Here is a 23,130-nt window from a genome sequence, read left to right on the forward strand (position 1 = left end):
TTATTTTCTGTAAGTAATAACACATTGCAATTCACAGGTTTAACTAAACAGTTAAGTGTATTAGTACAGTTCAGGTAGCTATACCCATGTTACACTTTTGGAGCAAGTTCTGTGATTTCTCTGTATTACAGGTCCAAGATAGTTCAACCATCTTCTGTCAGTAGAAAGAAATAAGCTGTCAGAGAAGCATTCATGTGATCTTCTTTGAAATAAAATTGTATTTGGACTGAACAGATGTGTTTCGAAAAAATGCAACTTTTTTATCAACGTATTTCTTAGATTTATGTAAGACTTTCATCTTTTTAGTTTTTTTTTTGTTGTATGGACATTAAAATAGAAAAAAAACTGATTTAAAAAAATTTTAAAACTTATTATGGTTCTTTAAAAGAACTTATTGAAATATTTTTGGGTGAATGAAATAAGTCATTATAGTACAATTGAAGACTTGCAACTAATGGATATCTAATGTATCACAAAGTTAATGAAGATCTGTGCCATGACTCAGATATTAGATATATAATTTATTATTCTTTTAATCCTGAGATCTAAAATCTCAATTATGTCTAATGGGAAAGTCACCAACAAAAGATGGCAGATCATAGAGGAAGTCCATTGTAATTAATAAGCAAGCTTTGATTTATCTTCAAGGGCATTTGCACAAGTTTTTCTCTTTGCAAGAAAAACAGATAATCACCATGAAATTGCATTCTTTTTTCTGATCCAGTGAAAATGTAGCCCTAAAAGATAAGTTTCATAGTGTAAGGTATTTTCATAAGCATTGTGTTACTTCGTTAAGGTGTGAGCCAGCTCACATCTATTTGACTTACTGTTTTGTGTTAACACGTGGGGAAAACCAATTGTGAGTGGGGAAGGAGTGCCTTATTGCCTATCTTCAGTACATCACTTTCAATCAAAGAGGATCTACATAAGAGAAAAGTGATTAATTCTTCTACATGGATGCATAACCAGGAAAAACTTACACAGTTCAAGGAAGATACCCTGAGGAATAGATAGAGGAACAGAGACCTGGGTGTATGAAGAAAGGGGAGGAAAGTGGTGAGCACAGGCTAAGAGCAGATGCATAGTCTCTGCAGTGACAGAAGTAATTATTTTTACCTTCAGTCTCCAGGACAGTAGTATGGACTGTGAGCAGGGCAGACATAAAGTAGGGCAAGAGGAGTTTGTTGACAAACTCCTGCAGTCTTATGCAGAAGATTTGAAGGGAATTGCTGGCTAAAAAGGGGATGGAAAATTCACTCTTTCCTTAAAAAAGTAGTTCTTTTGCTTTCCAGAGAACTTCAAGACCCTTTTTTCAAAGCTTTTCAGGGTGCTTTTCTTAAGAATTCAAAGTGGTGTATCTCATATTCTAGCTCTGTGAATCTTCTCCCACAGTGTTACTGCAAAAGCTTGCTGTGCGTAGGAACTAATAATTCTCCCTTAACTCTGGAATCTTATGCTGTTGTTGCTTGAGCTAAAAAAAAAAGCTCAAAGAAACGATAGTTCTGTACTAATGTAGGAACTGCAAGCAAGACAAAGTTTTTCAAATAATCTTGCAAAAGCAGATTTATAGGTGTGACTTATATGATAAATCATGTAATAATTTTGAGATATGGCTCAAGTTAAATCTCATTTTTGAATAATTTTACTACTTAGCTAATTACATGTTTGAAATTACATATTCATTGATTCATTTGGAAAAAAAACAAGGAATTAAACAATAGCTCTCTGCCTGAATTATACCTGGAAAATATTATACAGCTTTTCTCCACCAAATACTTTTAGGTAGAAAGGAATTCACAATTGTCTTCACAATAGCATTCTAATGAAAATCAATATATTTTTGTGAAATTTTTTGCTTCATTGAACCTCCATAAATTTTTCAATCATAATTTTTCAAAGAAATCTGCCTGCCTAGTCTCAGACTTGATATAAATTCTAAATTACACTGTTGTTATATAACTTGCTTTGTGCTTTCACATAGCATGTTATGACAATTGAGGTAGCAAATTTCTTTATACTGGAGAAGAAAAAGCTCCTAAAGAGCAGGCCAGTTAATTTAAGAATCCTTTTGATAGGAGATGTATGATTTCAAACATGTTTTGTGTCACACTGAAGAACTTCTATTTCCCTAACCATGAAATCTGTGGATAAAAAAGAATACACATTTTTGTTTGAAGGTCCTATCAAATGGAAATAAAATTTGTTAACTATAAAATTATATATACCTTTCCATGAGCAGAGATATAATATCCCTCTGTGTTTATTGGGATATTTAGTCTTCAGTTTCAAATATCAAATTATTATTTTGAAATGCAAAATCTAAGTGAGGAAGAACAAATGTGTTCATAGAAGATGGTAAAAAGTCAGGAAATGAAGATAAAAGCAGTGAAGGGAAACCAAATAATATTTGAAAAATCTTAGAAAATGCATTTGCCATAAGCAATGGCAAATGTAATATTGTTGGAAGAAAAGAGGAAGATAGATTTCATATAAAATTGATGAACAATGAACGTTGGAGATTTCTATGTTTGTGTTCCCTGTACTTTTTAGAAATAGAACTTGAATGGCAACATTTTAAATGGAAGCTTTGCAAAAAAGACATTAATAAGAGGAAAATGTAAATTGTCATTGATTTCATTTTTAGGCACATCAGATTTAATTAAGTTTGGTTTTTTTCTGAGGTATGAAGATGTACTGCCAGTGTTTTGTGGTGTGATTTTTATTTTTTAATTATTTTTAATGAATCTGCTAATTTAAATGGCGGTACAAATATCCATGTCTCTTGATTTAAAACTTCTGTACTTCTTAATTGCAATCTGGGTTGTTACTAGCTTGTCACTGTCTGAAAGCTTTCAATCTGCAAAACCATATGTCTGATAAGTTTAAATTCCTTGTTTATTGCCAGAGTTAGGTTTGATGATAGCAGAGTGAAATGCATGTGTGATGTCTTTAAAAAAAAAAAAAAAAAAGGCAGCAAAATGGAACATATTAATAAGCTGAAGCAAATGATTTCTTCTAGCAAGAATTTTAAGTGACAGTTCTTTATTCTTCTAGTTATAAGGAGCTTCATATGTAGGGAAGCTAACCTCTAAAGTCTACAATTTATCAGCTTGTCATACTTGTCAGAAATTTAAGTCATACTATAGGGACTTACCGGTCTCTTTAGAAAATAAAGTGTAATTTGAAATTTTGGTGGCTACCTCATTGGGATGCAATTATTTTTAGAGTAGAAGTTGTTTTCAAACATACTCTAATTTGAACCACTGTGTGTTTATTGGTGAAGGTTTGTAATAAACCGTACTAGATTATTGGAGTCCATGGCTTTAATATACCATTAGCCCTTCTTGCAACAACTACTTTGCTGCATTGGTAAATTCTGAAAGAGGAAAAGTAAGTCAGATTTTTCCTTAAAAAATTAATTGCAGTTTGGTTTGAAAGCCTGGCAAATTATTAAAAAAAAAATAGTCATACTGTGTATGGTTTTGAATACAAATATGATTTGCTTTCTCTCTCCCAGGAAAGGCCATGGTTCTGCTTGTGTTACAATGTATAGATAATGTTTAGAAATGGAGAGTGTTACCTTCCAAGATATAGTAGCAGATTCATCATCTCATTATCATGCCATTTGACTTGAACCTGATTGCTTCAAACAGAAAATTGAAATACCTCTTAGATATAGCTATTTAAACTGTCAGTGCTTCACCTCTCAGGAAACTTCACTTAAAGCTCAGTGATCATTTTGCATCTTGAAACTGCAATTTGAGAGTTGAAATGATAGAGCTTGTTCCTTATTTTTATTTGACCATATTTCAAAATGAATTGCTAAACATAAACTTGTAAAATCTTCAGATTGCTTTGATGCACTGAGCAGAAGAATGGCTATAAGTAAAAATTCCTTGACCAGAAGAACATAAATGAATAAAGTGATTGATGTGTCTGTAACCCAGCCATAATGTTAGCAATATAAAGTACCCTAACATATGTTACATTTCCAAGCCTGGGAGATGCAGAATGTTTGCAAGTGTCTTTGAATGAAGTGGTAAGAGGTGTTTAGCTTCTCAGAGATGCAGTTCTATGCTTTGCATTGCAAGGGTCATTAGTCCCAGCACAACAAAACATTATTCAAACTTAATTATGAGCACGTAAGTAATCTCAGTGACATGTGCTGACTCTATATGGACTCTAATTTACTGAGACTTCTGATTGTGCTGCAGATGGAGAAACCATTTCATTTAGTAGAAGTGTATGCCTTATGCAAATTTTCTAATAATCTTTTATGACGAAGAGCTTCAGTGATCATTTTATTAGTTTATGTTTATTATCTAGGTTACAAAATTTCACAGTTAAAACCTGTTGGACTGGAGTAGGGGAGGAGTGATATGTAGAACCATTCCTTTCCTTTTACCACAGTTTATCCTGAAGCATATTGAAATATTGTAACATTACTCTATATTCAAATTAGGAAAAATATTATTGATTTATTGATAGATTTTCATAACAGTCATTAATGAGTTGTAGTTGTACATTCAGATATCAGAAGTTTGTTTCAGTGTTAGTGTAGCTTTAACTAAAATCAGATAGCAAGTGAGGCAAGAAAACTCTCTAGCATTGTAATTTAACAGTTCTTTAGTGTCATGGTAAGGAGTAGTATTCCTCAATTTTGTGTTCCCACTAAATCACTCCAAAGCATGCACTGCTCACTCACTCCCCCTTTTCTCTCCCCCTCTCCCTGCAGTAGGACTGGAGAGGAGAACTGGAGGCACAAAAGGTGAAGATTGTAGGTTGAGATATGAACAGTTTAAGGGAAACAGCAATGAGATAAGAAAAGGAACAGTTGCAACAATACTTTACAAATGACAAAAGGTACAAGAAGGAGGTAAATTATTCTCATCTTCACCATGGGGAAACCCCACAACAGTACTCAACTGCTTCATCTACCACACTACCTGACCTGGAAGGGAGCTTTTCCCAAACCCCTGGAAAATGGAAGGAGGTGGTGTTAAATAACCTCCAGGTCCTAGCTACCCTTCCTCTTGGCTGCTGCAGCAATTAACCCTGTCCTGGCTGAACCCTGTTCCAGCAGTTTCACATCATATATGTACAGGGTCATAAGATTGCTTTCTACTGTTAATATAGCTGAGTACATGCTGCTAATAGGTACTTATCAGGTAACAGCTTTTTAATTTCAAAATGTACTTTGTTTTTGACCACTTTGGCCTCTTTACCACCAGATTGGTGACATATGGATGAAAAGAAAATAAGATGGATGGAAAGCTGACTGGACAGGGAGGCCCAGAGACTTGTGATGTGTACTAAAAGGTCCAGCTGGTGGCCAGTAAATAGTGATGTTCCTCAGGAATAATTTTGGGGTCCAACACTGTCTAGCAACTTCAGGAATTATTAGCTGATAGGATGGAGGTCCCTCTCAGCAAGTTTGCAGATGTCATCAAACTGGCAGGAGGAGGTGATATGTTTAAGCACAAGGCTGCTATTTAGAGGGCATGCTGAAGCAATGGGCTGAAGGCACAGAATCACAGACTCATTAAGGTTGGAAGTGACCTCCAAGATCAAGTCCCACCTTTGAATAAATGCCACCATACCCACTGAACCATGTCACAAAGTGCCACTTCTACTTGTTTTTGAAATACCTCCAGGGATAGCAACTTCACCAGTTCATTGGAGAGCCTATTCAGACACTCTTTCAGTGAAGAAATGTTTCCTGATATCCAATCTGAACCTTCTTTTGTGCAACTTGAGGTCCTTATCCTGTCTCTAGTTGCCTGAGAGAAGACACCAAACTCCACCTCCAAACAAGCTCCATTCAGGTAGTTGCAGAGAGCAATAAGGTCTCTTCTGAACCTTTTATTCACCAGGCTAAACCATCCCAGTAACCCCAGTCAGCTGAGGGTTCCAGACCCTTCACTAGGTGTTTTGCTTTATGGCCACTCATCCCCATGCCTGCAGGATTGCACAGGCTTGTTATGACCCAAGTGCAGGATCTGCACTTTGTCATGTTGAACCCACCACTGGCCTTGCCCCACGGATCCAGCCTTTCTGACCCCTCTGCAGAGCTTTTCTGCCCTTCAGCAGATGACACTCTTGCCCGACATTTTGTTTCCTGCAAACTTAGAATGCACTTGATTCCCTCATCCAGATCACCAATAAAAGTATTTAAAAGGCCTGCCCCCAAAAGGAGGAACATCAGGAAGTTCAGCAAGGGAAGATGCGAAGTCCTGCAATCTAGGACAAATAATCCCATGACAGCTACGGGCTGGGGACTAACTGTCTAGGAAACAGCTCTGCAGAAAAGGACACCAAGATGAGCATAAACCAGCAGTGTAACCTTTCTGCAAGAAGGCCATCAGCATCCTGGGGTGTGTCACTGAGAGTGAGAAAATTGAAGAAGGTGATCCTTTCCTGTTTGGCACCCATGAGACCAAATATGAAGAGTTTTGTCTCTTTGTGTTCCTCAGTGCAAGGGAGACATGGGTGTGATGGAGTTAGTCCAGGGGAGGTCACCATGCTGACTAGATGCTGGAACAGTGCATGAGGGAAGTGTGGGGAAGCTGGCTCTGATGGACCTGGTGTACTGAGAGAGACCTCACTGCTCTCTGCATCTACACAACTGGGGGATACAGAGTGCAGACTGTTGTTGGGGTGCAGATTAATGGGCAACAGAGGCAAATTAGGATATAGAAAATCCCAGCTGGATATTAAGATTATTTTTTTAGAACATTGGGAGTAGTTAAATACTAGTAACAACCACTGTAATTTTGGAGATGTATTCTTAGAGGTATTCAACACATGACAAAATGTTGCTAAGTAACCTGACCTAGTTAAGGCATGCACTGGGCAGGGATTGTGAGTACTGTGACTAGATGAGGTCACTTTGAACAAAATTATTCTGTAAGGCTATTAAAGATATTTCCTGCATGCTTTCAGTGAACTGTGTATCCAGGAATGGCATGAAGCAAAAGTTGAGATTTTTTTATTTTTTAATTTTACTGCAACAGATGGGTTTCCCATAGCTAGTTTTTAATTGCCTTTTATTAGCAGTAAGCTATTGAGAGCATGTTAGCAACAAGTTAACAGTAACACACCGAAATTTTAAAATATTCTGCAATTTTCTGCTTCTTATGTTCATAGTACTAGCTTGGAGTAAAAAGTTTAATTACATTTCTGTTTAAAATGCTTCCTAAATCTACATAGAATGCTACTTTTAAATAACACAGGTCCCTTCACTTGGCTAGTTAAATTCTGATTTTTAAAGCTGTTATTCTGATACTGTTGCATTTTTTTATAAGATCCTTCCTCTCTCTAGCATCTCTTGGACAAGTAAAATTAAGTTGAAAATACTCCAAAGACACAAGAAGAATTAAAATGAATAATATTACCAGATAAATTAAAATTAATGACATTTGGGAACTTACAATGCAGTACCAATTATGCCTGACTGGGAAATACATTTTTTGAGGTTTAGAATTTTCTCTATTTTACTCCTTCAAGGCCATAGTAGTGATATAGTAAAGTAAACAATTGCAGCACTGCAAACGCAAGAGTCACAAAATCCTTGTCACTTTAAATTGAACCACAAAATTTGATCTTTTACTTCTCTTGCTAGGATAACTTTCTTACAATATTTAAATAGCTTTTTTTTAAACTATTATTGCTATTATTATTATGACTCCTACTCACAATTTATTTTTTCATTTTTCTTTTATATTTTTGAGAAAAAATTGTACTTTATAGATCACCTTTCACACTTTCAGTATTTTAGAGATTCTTGTTTGAAAGCAATAATCAACACTTAGCACGGTGTGCTGCTTTCATTTTAAGTTCTCCTTAGTACAGCTGCGACATAGCACGTTACAGCAGCACTCCATCAAGACACAGTTGGAGAAGAGGAAGTTAAGAGCATTTCAAGAACTAGCATATGGACAGCAAGATAATTAATAGAAAATAGAAAAGACAACTGCTGGTAGTAAAATGCTGTGAAATCTACAGGAAAATAGTTAAGGAAATAGTCTATAGTGCTTTAATCACAATTTGATGGCTTCTTAATAATCAGGAACTTCAATGTGGTTGCCTAGGTGCTATATTAAAAGGATTAGTATGGCAGAATTCCATATTATTCCTAGAGAGGGCTGGTTTGAAAAGCAGTGCTCTCAACTGAATAACATTTTTACATTATGCAAAAGTCTCAACTGTTCCTGTAGCTTTGATTTGTTTATCAAGATTATTCTAGTTCCTGAAAACTGAATATTCAGCAGCAGTGTTAATATCCCATTGACCTAAAACCTTCTGTGCTTTGGACATATAATTTCATAATAAGGGTACTCTGGTAGGTCTCTTCTTCTTCTTCATATGGTAATTCTCTTTGAGGTCAGCAGATTTATGTCTCAGTCTCTCAACTGAAGAATATATCAGTTTGTAGATGCTGCTTCATCTGACTGAACTGTATAGCAATAAACTACTGCTCTTAGAGGTAGCTCAGGACAAGCAGACTTAACCTAACAAGTATTGGTGAGTGCCTAAAATCAGCATGAATCTATTTCAGCATGCACAGAACTACAAACTAAAAAAGCACTCCAAAGACAGTGGATCTTGGAGGATTTTCTTGACATTCATGGAAAACAATGGAGATGGAGAAACAAGGTAGCTAAATTTTGTAGCTGTAAATTTAAACCTTTGAGTCTGCATACCAGGGTAAGATCAAATACCTGACATTTTTGCATGTCTTTGGTAAAGTTAGAGGTTGTGTCCCAGTACTGAGGATAACCATTCTTTCTTTGTTTTCATTAAAGTATTCAAGGGCGGGTAAATAAAACCCCCATATGAGTTCTTTGACTGTGTGTGTAGAAAATTAATTGATGGCTAAATCCTCTGAAAATCTAGTGTATATTGAATTTCCAGTTCAAGGGTTCCAAGAAAGCATGACATAAGCTTTAATTGCATTTTCTCTCAGCTATTCCCTACACTTTAACGTTGAGAAGAGGTTTTTTAGAAAGAAGAGTCACTATTGCTTTCTGTGGGCATCTCAGACAACAAAGAATTTAGTCTGACTGGAATATGTAGCTCATGGGAGGTGAAAAAGAGCTAACATTGGACAGTGTGATTGAACTGATACTATTATGGAGAACTCTGGTAGGAAAAACAGAAAAAGGAAAGATAGATAAATGAGAATCTTAGTCTTTGGACTATGGTTGAAGCAAACGGAAGAGTATATGATCAATAGAAATTACACTGTGTAGAAACTCCATCACCAATAATATTTTCCCTATTTATTGCTCTGTTTTCTGAAATTATCAGTAGCTCATATTGTAAAAATGTCTTGAAAACATTCAGTCTGATCTTGTCTGACAATAATGTGTTCAGTACAATGCAGGGCAGATGTCTCATTTCTCTGTTGACTAAGAAAGCATTTGCAGCCATATGAAAATAAAGACAATGAAATCTCAAGGAATGGTAAGGTTTTTTAGTACTTGATGTAGTGGGGAAAAAAAAAAAAAGATAACATTTCAGGTCAGAAATTAGCCCTGGTCTTTCCTGAAACAGTATAAGAAAGTGAGGCTGTACAGTGTTCTGTCAATGTACAGGAACCCTTGAATACAACAATGACAGATGTTACAGAACCTTAATACAGAGATACTGAGGTGAAAACATCACCTGCAAGTATTTCTTCCTAACTGGAGCCAGGGGAAGAAAAGAGTCTATGTTCTTACTTAACACCAATATTTAAAAAGATATTCAAAAGATATTCAATATTTAAAAAGAAAAAAAAAATCATTATGAAGAGTCAAGACTTTGGTCTTTCCATTTCATTTTCATGTTACTCCATCCTGAGACTTTTTATATGTTGTTTCATAAAATATTTCATTTTATTCACATTCAGAAAACTTATTGAGGTACTGAAAACTTTCAGAAAGTTTTTTCTGATACAGAAACATCACACCCTTGCCTTAGTAAAGACTTGGGTGACTGGATATAATGAGCCATAGCTGACAATACAATGACAATACAACTCACTAACAGAGACAGAGTATGATAAGCTTTGGTACAGGCTGTGGGTCAACAAGCGAGTGAAGAGCAAAACCTGTAGCTGCCAGAAAGTTACATCATATCATCATGGACTGATTTTATTTGTGGCCTGTGTGACACCTCCTCAGTAGCAGGGATTGAGATCAGAAGGGCAGGGGAAGGGGCATATTGTTATGCAGGCATCCAGCACTGAGCTGCAGAAGTTACTGCATTTCCCCAGGCTCCACTGTGCCAACTCACAATTAGGGCCAGCTTTGGTAGCTGGAATTGTGTGTGGGCTGTATGTGTGGGAGTGTGAAGTTTTTCCTGACACAGCTTACCCACTGCTTTGGTTCAGTTATTAAATTGAACTTTGCAGCATCACACTGTCTGGTGCTCTTTCTCCCTGTCCCCTCCTCCTTGACAGCTGTTCATGGTGGATTTTTTTCTTGGTGCCAAGAAATAACAGATCATCTCTTATTGACTAGAAAACATTCTTACCAGAAGTACTTTTTTTTTTTTTTCCTTATGGAAACATATAATTTAAAAACCGTTTTGTCACTCATTTTTGACATTTTTATCACTCATTTAGACTTAGAGGTTTTAAAGACATTGTAATACATTATAGCTACAAATATAATTTACATATAAAATATATATAAAAATATTTGAAACTGTACTTTAATCAAAAAATAATAAAAATGCAATCAAGTCATTATAGAAAAGGTCGTCAGCCGCATTATATCTTCTTTTTTCTGACAACCTGTTCTGAAAAAAAAACAATAAAACTATACAGTACCAATAAAGTGTGATTTTTATACGAGCAACATGTAAAATGCAGAAGGCTGCTAGGCCTGGAAATAATAGCTGTATATAATAAATTACGCAATTTCCTTTTTTACCTTTCTCTGTCTTTCACAATATCATTAATTTCTTTCACTTTTCCTGTGTCCTTCCCCTCTTCTTCCTCCCCCTGTTCCTTCCTCTCTGTCTCCCTCCTATTTCTACCTTCCCTATGTCCCTTTCCATCCCTCTCTTCCTGCTTTCCTGCCTTCATAACCTCCCGTTGATGCTTTCTTTCCTTCCTTCTTTCCTTTATCCTTCCTTCCTGTTTGATTTCTATGCTTTACCCTCTTTCCATACATAATGGATTTCACCTCTTGGTCACTTAAAGCAGACACACCCTTAATACTTGTCAGTAGTAATTCTGTTCTGCACAGAGAATACATAGTGGAAACCTTAGAAATTATGCTGGAAAGCCAGTAAATATTGAGAAATCCAAAAGGATAACTGGAAATTACAATGTATCTCAGCTTCACTGTTCAGGTATGCTTTTCATTCATATATATATATATATATAATTATGTAAATATATAACACATAAGCTGTATTATATATAATTATGGTTGTCATGTTCAATGTAATGTAATTATAATTATAAGGGCACTGCTGCTGTGTAAGCAGTGCTCAGCAATAGCAAAAACATCCCTGTGTTATCAATGTTGCCTTTAGTGTAAATGCAAAAATAGTCCCAGACTAACTCCTATGAGGAAATACAGCTCTATACCTGCCAAAATCAGTACAACCAAGGAGTTTGTTAGTTTCTGAATGGAAATGAGAAGCTAGCTGATCTCATTCATTAAAACTCTCATAAAATTTTTTCCTACATTTTCTGAAATGTGACCAATGCTGACATGGAATGAAAGCAATAGTTATGGTTGCAAGTGTTCAAATTTTCTAGGGAATGGGAAACTTCTATCAATTCAGCATTCCCTTAGGTAGAGAAGATATTTTTTAATTAATAATTATAGGTGATCCTCACTTCCATGAGTATTTGGATTCTGGAGATTGTTTTTCTTTTTTCATGATCAGGCTTGTCTTAGTACTTTGTGATCCCGATTGTGTATAACCTCACTTTTGTGCATCCTCTGTGCTTGCAGTCTAGCAGCCAAAGACAACCATTCTATAGAATAAGACAAATAGCTCAAAAATTAAAGGAAAGGAAAGAAGGGAGGGAAGATGTGAAAAAAAAAAAAATCTTTGTTTGAGTGATTCCTTTAAATAACTTCTAATTTATTTGAATTGCAAAAGCCTGTCTGAAGATGACTGCTTCTGGATTTCTTCAAAAATTAAAACATGCTCCAAAAGGAGATGAATTAGTTGCTTTTTAGAAGGAAATAGCCTTTCTTGATTCTGAGATCATAATCACATCTAGTACTTCAAAAACTATTTAGGGTTAGTAAAAAAGAATGTCATTTAAATGGACATAATTTCATTAGAGTCATTAAGCTAATGCTTTTTTATAACAGCTGAGAAGCACATATACTTCTAAAATCACCCTATTACGATTGTTTCAACTGTTTTAAAGGGTATTGCATATTCCTTCATTACTCTCCTTATATTGTTTCTTTGCTTGCAACCCCTGGAATTATTTGTTCAAAATGATACCATATTAACATCATACCTGATATTAACAGCTTTAGCCAGTTTTACAGGGTTGAACATCTTGATATAATCTAAGTGTCCTCTGTAGGGGAAACATTGTTGAGAGGAAGATGTAGAGAATTGTGTGGATATTTCTTGGGGCTTTTCTGTGGGGTTAAAAAGTTGGAAAATCTATCACTTAACACTTATGGTGCTAAAAATCAGAACTTAAAAGAATATTCTGTATGACTGAAGTGCCCATAATAAAAGACTGACAGTTGACTCAAGGTTAAATATAATTTAATTTAATAATTACTCAAAAATTCTCAAGCCACTGAAGATTAGACTTAATATCAAGTAGTTGAGTTTCATTCTCCCTTATGTCATTGTCTTGGAAGAGTAGAATTTTCAACTTCAGCATGAATCCATAGTTACTAAACTCTCAATTTCTTGTCATAGCCTTGACTGAAAATTTTAGTGCTCAACACAAAGTGTAAGTCATGGCAGTTGTGTTTAAATTCCATTTTTCCCATGAGTTCTTTTGTTGACAATATTTTTATTTCATTCTTAGAACTCCCCCTGGTGGATTATGTAAAATATAAACTGACAAACTAAAGAATATGCCTCTAGAGGCTAATTTTACAACTTTCAGTACTAAGAATATTTCAGTTAGCATTTTACAACTATATGTATTACTTATCTTGATAGTGGCTATATATATTACTTAACTTGATATTAATTCTTAGGGAATGTTGCAGATTTTTTCTTGTCTATAATGTGTCTTCTATCATGAAAAGGAGAGTTCATTAAAAACCCCAAACCCAAACAAAACCCAGTTCTAATAAATTTAAAGTCTGTCAAAGGTAAAAGGTTTGTCAGAGCATTCATGAGAACTACCAGCTGTGGAGAATTGCCTGGGCTGGTTACTTAACACTAACATTATTTTTAATGTGCCCACAAGTGAGTTAGTTACATACCCTAGAGACAAAAAAGATGAAGAGTGGAGGGTCTGAATTTTAAATGTTACTTTAAGTAAGAAGGACCAAGAGAAGGATGCTAGAGTGCAGGAAACTGTAAGGGACAAGAAATGTCATAATTATATGTAATTACTTATGTACTAACGTTAAGACAGAGCAGCTAACCGGAGAAGTTTTTATTTAATGTGTGAAACTGGATTTTATACAGATAGCAACAAATTGATTATTGTGAATGTCTTCCACAAGTATGAGATCATATGGTTTATTCCTTAAAGGAAGAAAGTGAAAAGTAGTAGTGGTAAATGAAGTGACAGGCAGGTAAATAGTAAGAATAAACACTTATCAAAGAAATTCTGATAAATTGAAAATGGAAAATATGAAAATATTGAAAAGTATATGTTGCAGACCTGTAGAATTGGATTTTTAAATAGATAATTGTTTCATTCAAGTTGTAAATTGAGAGTTTTTACAAGAGATTGTCCTTATGGAAGATTTGAAGATGTAGAAAATGTAGTAACTATTGCTAATAAACGTAGAGGTCAGTCATTTCTGGAGATAGTAGTTTCCAGGTTTCTTTACCAATGAATTAATAAGCCAAAGCAAATCCATGACCTCATGGTTTGAAAGCATCGTTGAACCATTGGTTCTCAAAGATGAAATTGATTTGTGTGATGACTTTACATAAAAAGGAGGATAAACAAAAAGTGGGTATCACTTAACAGTCTTGATAGCAAAAGTGGAAAGTTATTAATAAATTAGTCAACTTGACCAAATAGCTAGTAAAAACCAAGATACTGAGGAGATCTAGATCTTTAAAATGAAAGGTATGACATAAAATTAGGTATAAGAGTACTTAGATCTCACATTTCCAGAAAGAGTGGAAGTGCTTGCACAGAGGATTCTAATGAAATAAATAATTTCCTCAAACACAAACCTACAAAACTGACTTTAAAATGAGCTAAGAAAATACAAGTAATGAAAAAGAAAATTTAGAAATCAGTAAATGCAGATATACGGTGGAAAGTGCCAAGAGCTGAGTTGATTATTTATTTTCAACAGATACAAGAAAAAAAGAGTATTTTATTTGCTAAATCAAGAAAATAACAGTGTAATTACAGTGAGATGGTGAGTGTATCTATTGCTAATTGTATAAATGTCATGAAACTTAACAGAAATGTTGATTTGCTTGTAATAATTACAATAGTTTCCCACGTGTAGACCAGAGCAGGATGTGCTTCAATGAAAACTGAAGTTCTTGAAAGGAAATTTACCACAATTAAGATGGAGGTAAAACTTGGAGTTCAAAATATATGCTAGTGACACTAGTATACATATGTGTCTTTTTACATACATATGTTTATACATATATAAATCTATGTCTTGATAGATAGATATAGATATATACACAAATATTATATAAATATAGAAATATATGTGTGTGTGTATATATATACATATAAATATATATGTATATATGGGGAATATATAAAGGACTCTCTTCTGTGTCAGTCTGGTGCTGTGAGAAAAAAAAAAGAGCTAATCTCTGGATGCAATGGTGGATTTTGGAATATTTTGTATAATTCTCATGTCACCATTTTTAGAAAGCACTTGACATTTGGAGGGTGTGAAGAGGGGAGACACACAGGATTACAGGACAAGAGAAAATGTCTTGCCATAAATATCTTAGAGTGCTCAGGCTGTTTCAGCTTATTAAAAAGAAAAGAAGACGAGGTTCTTGATGACAGTGTATCTCCACGGGGAGAAACTAGTGTGAACTAAAGAGCTCTTTAATCTAGTAGAGAAATCTTAGCAAGAGCCAATTCAGTTTAGATGGATTGGAAATAAAGTACTTTTCCATCAATAAGATTGTTTAAACACTGGAACAAACTGGGATAACTGCAGAGAAAAGCATTGAATTCTCCATCTCTAAGTATTTTCATCTCAAGGTTGAATATGTTTGAATAAAATTGACACAAAGCAGAAATTATTCTATGTCACAGAATAATTGGTGAATTGTATATGCAGAATATATTTTATATACAAAAAACCCCTCTAGATTAATAGCCTAACTAGTTTTCCTGCCTTTATTCTAAATACCTGTGTCATGCTAATCTATTTTTTATCTTGTTGCTGCCTTATATATCCTGTTACAAAGGTGTCACAGAGGAGCAGGCTGCCATTTCATTAACTCATGAATACTGAAAAATGAATGAAGGGGAATTGTGTGGGACATAGTCCAAGTTCTCTTTAACAGGTTGCTCAGCAGGAGGAATATTTTAGAAGTTTATAATGTCATTAGAGAAATTTTACTAAATGAGGAATCCACAGAGAAGATAAAAGTTCCTTAGCTCAGGAAGAAGCTAAAGCTTGGAGGCAGTGGACTTCTTTTCAGACCATCAGAGAATATTCTGAGTTGAAGGGACCCACAAGAACCATCAATTCCGACATGCATCCCTACGCAGCACCATTCCCAAGTGTCACACCATGTTCCTGAGGGCGGTGTCCAAATGTTGGTTGAGCTCTGTCAGGCTGGTGCTGTGCCCACTTCCCAGGGGAGCCTGTTCCAGTGCCCAGCCACCCTCTGGGTGAAGAATCTTCTCCTGGCATCCAGCCTAAATATTCCCTGATGCAGCTTCAGGCCATTCCCTTAGGTCCTGTCATTGGTCACCATAGAGAAGAGACTTCTTGCAGGAGGTACATAGAATTTGTTGCAGCACAGAAACATGTTGTAGTTCAGTCAACAGGAGTAGTAATAGATGGTAGCAGTGTGCCTACTAAGGGAAAGATACAAGAAATTTTCCTTGGTGATTTAGAATCCTTTCCTAGTATCTTTTGAAACCTTCATTGTCAAGTGTCATGAAGGTATGACATGAACACATCACTCATGTAGTCTTAAATAAACTTAAATAGATTAAATATCTTTCTTAGTATGAAAAATAATATATGGATTAAAAAAACTTGAACAGAAATCTGTGAATTCATGTAAATTCCCATAGGGATGCTGGCTATTCAGGGAATTAAAGATTGATTTATATAAGTAAAATGTCAATATTTCTGATTTCTGGATAAATGAGCTACTTACGTGTAACACGTTAGAAAATATCCAAGTCTAAATTCAGGTGATTAGTAGTTTACATGAGATGCAACACTTGTCACAGCTGCCATTATATCCCAGTGATAATAAAGAACAGTTTCCTTTTCATTTAAGAAAGATTAGCAAGGTTTGTTTACAGTAAAATGTTTCTAGGGAGAATTTATAAAATCAGTGCATCTAGGTGGCAGTTTGCTCTAAAAATACCTAAAACTTGTTTTATTCTTGCATACTTGGGAACTTATCTTTCCATCTGAAAATACAGAGACAGGTAAAATGTGTACAATATGCAGCATCATTTAAACAGAACTTCAATCCTTTACAGAATTCAGATGGTAAATTTAGCTTGTTATTGAACTAATAGAAAAAAAAATATTAATTTTTTGTGTGTTTTGCTTCTATTAATGTCCTTAAAATAGTGTGTCTGGAGCAGAAAAGCACAAAACAGCATTAGACAACCAAAATGTCCTGCTGCTTTTAATATGTTTAAATGAATGACATGGCATTAAAATATGCATACAGCCCACATCTAATTTTCAGTTTTCTTTAAAAACATAATTATTAATAAAGAATAGCCTTATCCCATGAATAGTATGAATAGTTGATCCACGAATTCATACTTACACCACTGCACACTTATTATTCACTTTTTAAAATTCAAAATATAAATGAAAAGTCAGAGTTAGCTTGCGTGCCTTGGTCATGTTAGTGTTTGTTGCCTCATCTAAGCTTGGTTTTCAGGCCTAGTCTGTCATCAGTTGAGAAATAGAGGTTTCTCCAAAGCATATTTAAATGTCATCTGTCTTCAGTCTCACAGTAACAATAGCTACTTAGAGATTAATTATGAAACAATTCTTTCTAATTATTATATAAAATATAGCTTCCACATCCTCATTTATGGAGATGAGTGAGCTCCACTTGTTCCTTTCAAAGAATGATTCTCTTGCTCATGGTTCATTCAACTCTTGCATCTAGATCCGGGATATGTGACCACTCACTAGCCAGATCTACATCCCCATTGCTACAACTATTTGAATTTCACTGTTTAGATTATTTTGTAATTGTAGAAATCCTAAACATCGACAACAGGCTCCTGGATTGTGCTCCAGAGACCAGATACTTAAGAAGTTGTCAAAATATTTAAATTATTTTCAGTGGTTTCAGATTTCAGTGGAAAAGGTCATAGTTTCAAACAAACACATTAAATTCTAGTGGTGAGTACAGTTCCACATAAACAAGGATAGTTACTCCATTTTCATTGGTTGAGTAAGCAGTGATTTCTTATTTGCTATAGTGATTTAATATTTATTCAGCACATTTATTTGTTTTGTTAGGGAGCTGGTTGTAATTTCACTCATCCACTTTCATAATAGAAAAACTATCATGGATTGATTTGGGAAAAGTGAGGTATAAATATTGTCATGTATAATACATTCTCTTCACTGATTATGCTTAGAACAAAAAATATCCCTTTCATTTCCATTTAATTTCCATTATATATCCCTTATATATCTTTATGCTACACACTCGTTAATGAGAAGAAAAGAAACATAAAATAATTGCACATTTTTCAGATTTGTTTTATTCTAGGCATTGGCTAACATTTGTATTTATTTAGCCCATGTCTTCTGTTTTTCAGTATGACAAATGTTATATGCTTTATAATTATGCAAATTTTATCTGACAGGTTTCTAGCTTGCTGAGATTAGAGGTGCCTGGGTTGGGAAAGCCTTAAGAAGGAGACTTACATGTTTATTTAGCTACTGAATACAAGAGACAAAACACTGTTCATTGGGGTTTTTAACTATCACTTCCTATTGAAATTAAGGAGTTGAATTGTGATTTCTATTTATGCTAGTTAAATTAAAAAAAAAAAAAAAGAAATGTGAATGGCAAAATGTGTTTTATATCTGCAGTTTCACATAACCAAATTTTGCCAATGCACTGGTAGTTCAGTATAGCCTAGTGCAAAGTCTTAAATAGATCTAGACCTGTCCAATTTTTTAATTGTTGTAAGAGCAATATTTTGTGCTTAACAGTAATATAATTTTTTCAGAAGGTGAAGTATTGTGCACTACTAAGATTAACTAAAGAAACATCCCTCCCTTCAAACCCTTTCAGCAAAGTTATATCTAGCCAGTGTAGCTGCTGTTTGCAGTAGGGTTAAACAAAATACAGTAAAGCCTGAGGACACTGCTATCACAGCCCGGCAAGTAGGGAAATGGCTTTTCCTCAAAATACAAAGGTTAATGAGAATTAATAGTTTCACTTGTGCTTCATTAAAGACTTTCCTAAAGGTAGTATAGTCTAATTCCTAATCTGTATCCTACATTGAACTAGGTTTTTAGGACTTCTAGTTAAAAGTTCAAAGCTATTTCACAGAGGGTTATATCCTTTCCATTTTCTTAAATTTCCAGTATGTGCCAAGAAGGTGCTGATACCCCATCTCTCCATATATTTAATTTATACAGAAAGGCTCTTAGTCGGCATGCAGTAATATTATAACTTGGTATGAATAAATTCAAGCTGAGTCAAAGCTGTTTTCTTTTATTATATCTCAGATGCTTTATGTTGTTTATTGTTGGCTTTGCTGTTTGCAGCAGTGGAGGAAGTTGTTTGCTCTTTTTTGCTTTTATCTAGGGTGCTTTGTATTTTCTGGAATGCTCCTAAAGGTTAATCAGTGTTCCTGCTTCACATGTGAAACAGACCAGAATGTTTTGAATTTATCTTGGTCTATTCTTACATGAACAATTTTTCTCTAAGATTTTATTTTTAAAAATTGATTATACAAGTCTTTAGATTGCCAAATGGAGAGCAACACAAAGTCTACTGGCCATCTGAATGACATGCAGCTAAAGTCAACATTATCAGTTTTTAACATGTGGATCCTCTACTGACATTATTAAAATACTCTCTTTTGATAGAGGTGCATGCTGCATGGGTATAAAGACCAGCCATATGCTCAGTTGCATTAGCCAGAGGATTGAAAGAAATTATTTCTCCCTTCTACTCATGATGCTGTAATGGAATGCATTTTCCAGCTGATAGCATTTCAATTGATGAGCAAATTGAACCAGCTATGAAGCTGAAACAGGAAGCACACTATATATGAAGAGAATCTGAGAGTGCATTCATGAAGAAAAGAAAGCTAAGAGAGATGGTATTTTCAGCTGCCTATCAGTGCTTATGGAGAAATAAAATTATTCTTTTCTTGAAGGTGCACAATGAGGAGGCATTGGGCACCAGTCCTAAGTTGCAGTTTCCAAGTGAAGAACATCTTCACAGTGAGAGTAGCACTCATTGCAGCCGTTTTCTCTGAGGCTGTGGAATCTTTGCTTGGAAATATTCCAAGCTAGACTCAACAAGGCTGTGATCATCCTGTTTCATCAGTCAACCTGATGCAACTGAGTCTGAATTTCCTATATTCCATTGCTGTGCAATCAAGGGAAAATGTAATATTCAGGTAACACTCAGATGTACTTACTTGTGGCATTATACAATTTTCAATTTTGGGTAGAAATTTCTTGAGATTAGAGCTATGATTCAGATCAGATTCAAATCCTGTGGTGGAATGTCCTGTTTAAGTGTGTGTGTATACATCTATGTGCCCATGTACACATGCATTTGCATATGTATTTATATATTTTGGTTATTACTGACCTAGTTCCAATTATGAAAAACAGCATTTAATTGATAATAGCTATAAATATGAGCATGCTACTCATGTAATTGAAATTAAGATAAGTTAATGTGGTAATTCTTGTAATTTATTATTAAATAGTAACCTCTAGACAAGTGACTTTATAAACTTAGCACACTCTGCCGAAAAGTTTGTGATCAGAGCAATAAAACATATATCTGTGGCTCAAACTGTCAGACTAGGACTGAAAGTGTAAATTCTGTTACATCCAGTAATGGGCTTACTGTGAAGTTAATAATTAGTGTTTTACATAGAAATTATGCTAGATATTTAGAAAATAACGACTTTTACATGCAGTCTCTTCACATAAGGCAAAACTGTCAAAACTGTGGAAATCACTAGCTGCTGTGAAATATCTCCTTCTACTTGAAATTGGACCTGTGACAAGATCGTTTCCAAACCCAATCAATTTTCTATTAGTCTTGTGCTTTTCATAAGACTGAACACACTGATCATCTTGATTCTGAAGACACGAGCCATGTACTGACATACAGAGCAAGAACTAGAAGTATTGCTAAACTTCTCTGCCACTCTTCTCAAACTTTTTCTTTAAACCAGTTTAATTCAGCTGTAAAACCAATACAGAGTTCATTTTGATGGTTGTTAAACAGCTTAGCATAGGTGTAGACAAAATCTGAGCTGGAGTTGTGAAATTCCTAAGGGAGTATATAAACTTTATGTTAATTATGTTTTGATAACAATTTCAGAAATATATTATCTGAAGAATTAATTCAGAAGTACACCTGATAGTTTAGCTATTTTGCAGTGAATCTTAGAAATGTCTTGCTATGACTTCCTCATGGAAGTTATCACAATATACATCCACAGAAAGGATTTTGCAGTCTAGTTTTTTTAATACCTGTGTCGTTACAAATTTTATATATATCAGAATAGATTAATGAATTCTGTAGAATAAATTCCTGAATTAAAATCCACTTTTTTAAAAACATTTTAGTAGCTAAATTACATTTGAATAACATATGTTCTAAACATATGTTCTTAAATCTTAACATTCTTAATCTGTTACATCCACCAGGACCTGTTGAGATATGCAGCTGACTTATTTATTGTATGCTTGGTAAAAACGTCTTCCTTTTAAGAAGTGAAATCCAGAATATATTTTGGAAATGCATTACATAATTGAGTGCCTCTTACTAAAGATTTTTGTCTAGTAAATGCTGGAGAAAGTGTATATCCATGAAAATACAGATACTTTGATTCATTTTCATTCAGAATGTTGCTGTACAAATGTATCAGAAATGCAGAATAGTATCTACTGCTGTCTGTTCTTATGTTTAAGTAAAATTGAGAGGCAACAAGAACTTCCAGAGTTTATCAACATTTTCAAATTTTCAGTTAGCTGAAAATTTGCTTAATTTAAATAAAGTTGTATTTCTTATGCAGCATCTTTCTCAGTAAGAATTAAAAAATGCACTGGGGAGGCTTTAAGAGACACTTAAGACAAATTACTTGAAAGAGAGAACAGGATATTATTTCCCTCAAGTCAAGAATGGAGATTTCATCAAATTTATTTTAGCCATAGTTTAAAAGTAAAACAACAACAACCAAGAATATTTGCCTTTCATGGGCATGTGCTAAAATTGAGTAGTTGGCTGCAAGAGATTCTATGAAGGCAAAACCTAATCAGATTCAAACTGCTGTTAAATAAATTGAAGAGAATGCCCCAAAGATCTTCTAAGCATCTCATAAAGGAAATCACTAAAGTCACAAATTTTCAAAATCTATGATACATTAAGAAGATAGAATATTCACCATTTAAATTCCCTCTAATGATTTTCAAAATTGTATCTGGTCACTGGTCACAAATATCTCTTGCTCTAAGGCCATGCAGCTCTTTTTATGTCCCATGAGCACTTAAACAGTTTTTCATCTAGATAACTAAATTCTGTGCAAGATTTTATCAGCTATCAGTAAGTTTATCTGAATAAATAGGATTTTAAATATAATGGTTAGCTTCTAAAGCATAAGAGAATCAGAAAATATACTACTAAAAATTGAACAAATTCTCATGTTATTTCAAATTCTTCATTTTCATGCTGGGTTAGGTAACATAATTTCAGGTATAAATATCATGTAATAGTTTCTCTTTATTTTCAGAAAAAAAATTATATGTTTATTTGTGTCAGGCCGTGCACTTGGGTCACAGCAATCTCATTCAGCATTACCATCTTGAGGAAGAGGGGCTGGAAAGCTTCTCAGAGAAAAGAACCTGTGCCTGCTGGCCAACAGCCAGCTGAACATGATCCAGCTGTGCCCAGGTGGCCAAGAAGGCCAGTGGCATCCTAGCCTGTACCAGCAGCAGAGTGGCCAGCAGGACAGGCCAGGGATTGTCCCACTGCACTGGACACTGGTGAGGTGCCACTTTAAATATCATGTTCACTTTTGGGCCTCTCACCACGAGAAGGACACTGAAGACCTGAGGCATGTCCAGAGAAGGAGCTGGCAAAGGTTCTGGAGCACAAGTCTTATGAGTAGTGTCTGAGAGATCTGGGGTTCCTGGAAAAAAAGGGGCTTGAGGTACCTTATCACAATGTACAGCTCAGCTGAAAGGAGGTTGCTGTGAGGAAGGGATTGGTCTCTTTCCACAGTAAAAAGTGACAGGACAAGAGGAAGTGGCCTCAAATTGCACCAGGAGAGGTTTAGATCAAGTATTAGGGAAACATTCTTAGGAATGTTTTAGGAAAATTTGGAAAAATGGAAGAGTGCTCAAGCACTGAAATAAGCTACCCAGGTAAGTGGTGGAATCATCATCCCTGGAAGTGTTCAAAAGGTGCATGGAAATGGCACTTGGTGATTTGGTGTAGCGGTGAACACAATGATGCTGGGTTAATGGTTGGATTCAATAATTTTAGAGACCTTTTCCAACCTTAGTGATTCTGAACTTGAACACAGGCTAATGA

The 23,130-nt window shown here is 34.9% G+C and overlaps 1 protein-coding gene across 1 annotated transcript in view; it reads left to right on the top strand.

The window, feature by feature from the left end:
- The window catches only part of KLHL1 (kelch like family member 1), a 174,380-nt gene that overhangs the window by 77,678 nt on the left and 73,572 nt on the right, over nt 1-23,130 (top strand). The gene's annotated exons all lie outside the window — the stretch shown is intronic.

The sequence above is a fragment of the Erithacus rubecula genome (genome assembly GCF_903797595.1).
Source record: "Erithacus rubecula genome assembly, chromosome: 1".
NCBI lineage: Eukaryota > Metazoa > Chordata > Aves > Passeriformes > Muscicapidae > Erithacus > Erithacus rubecula.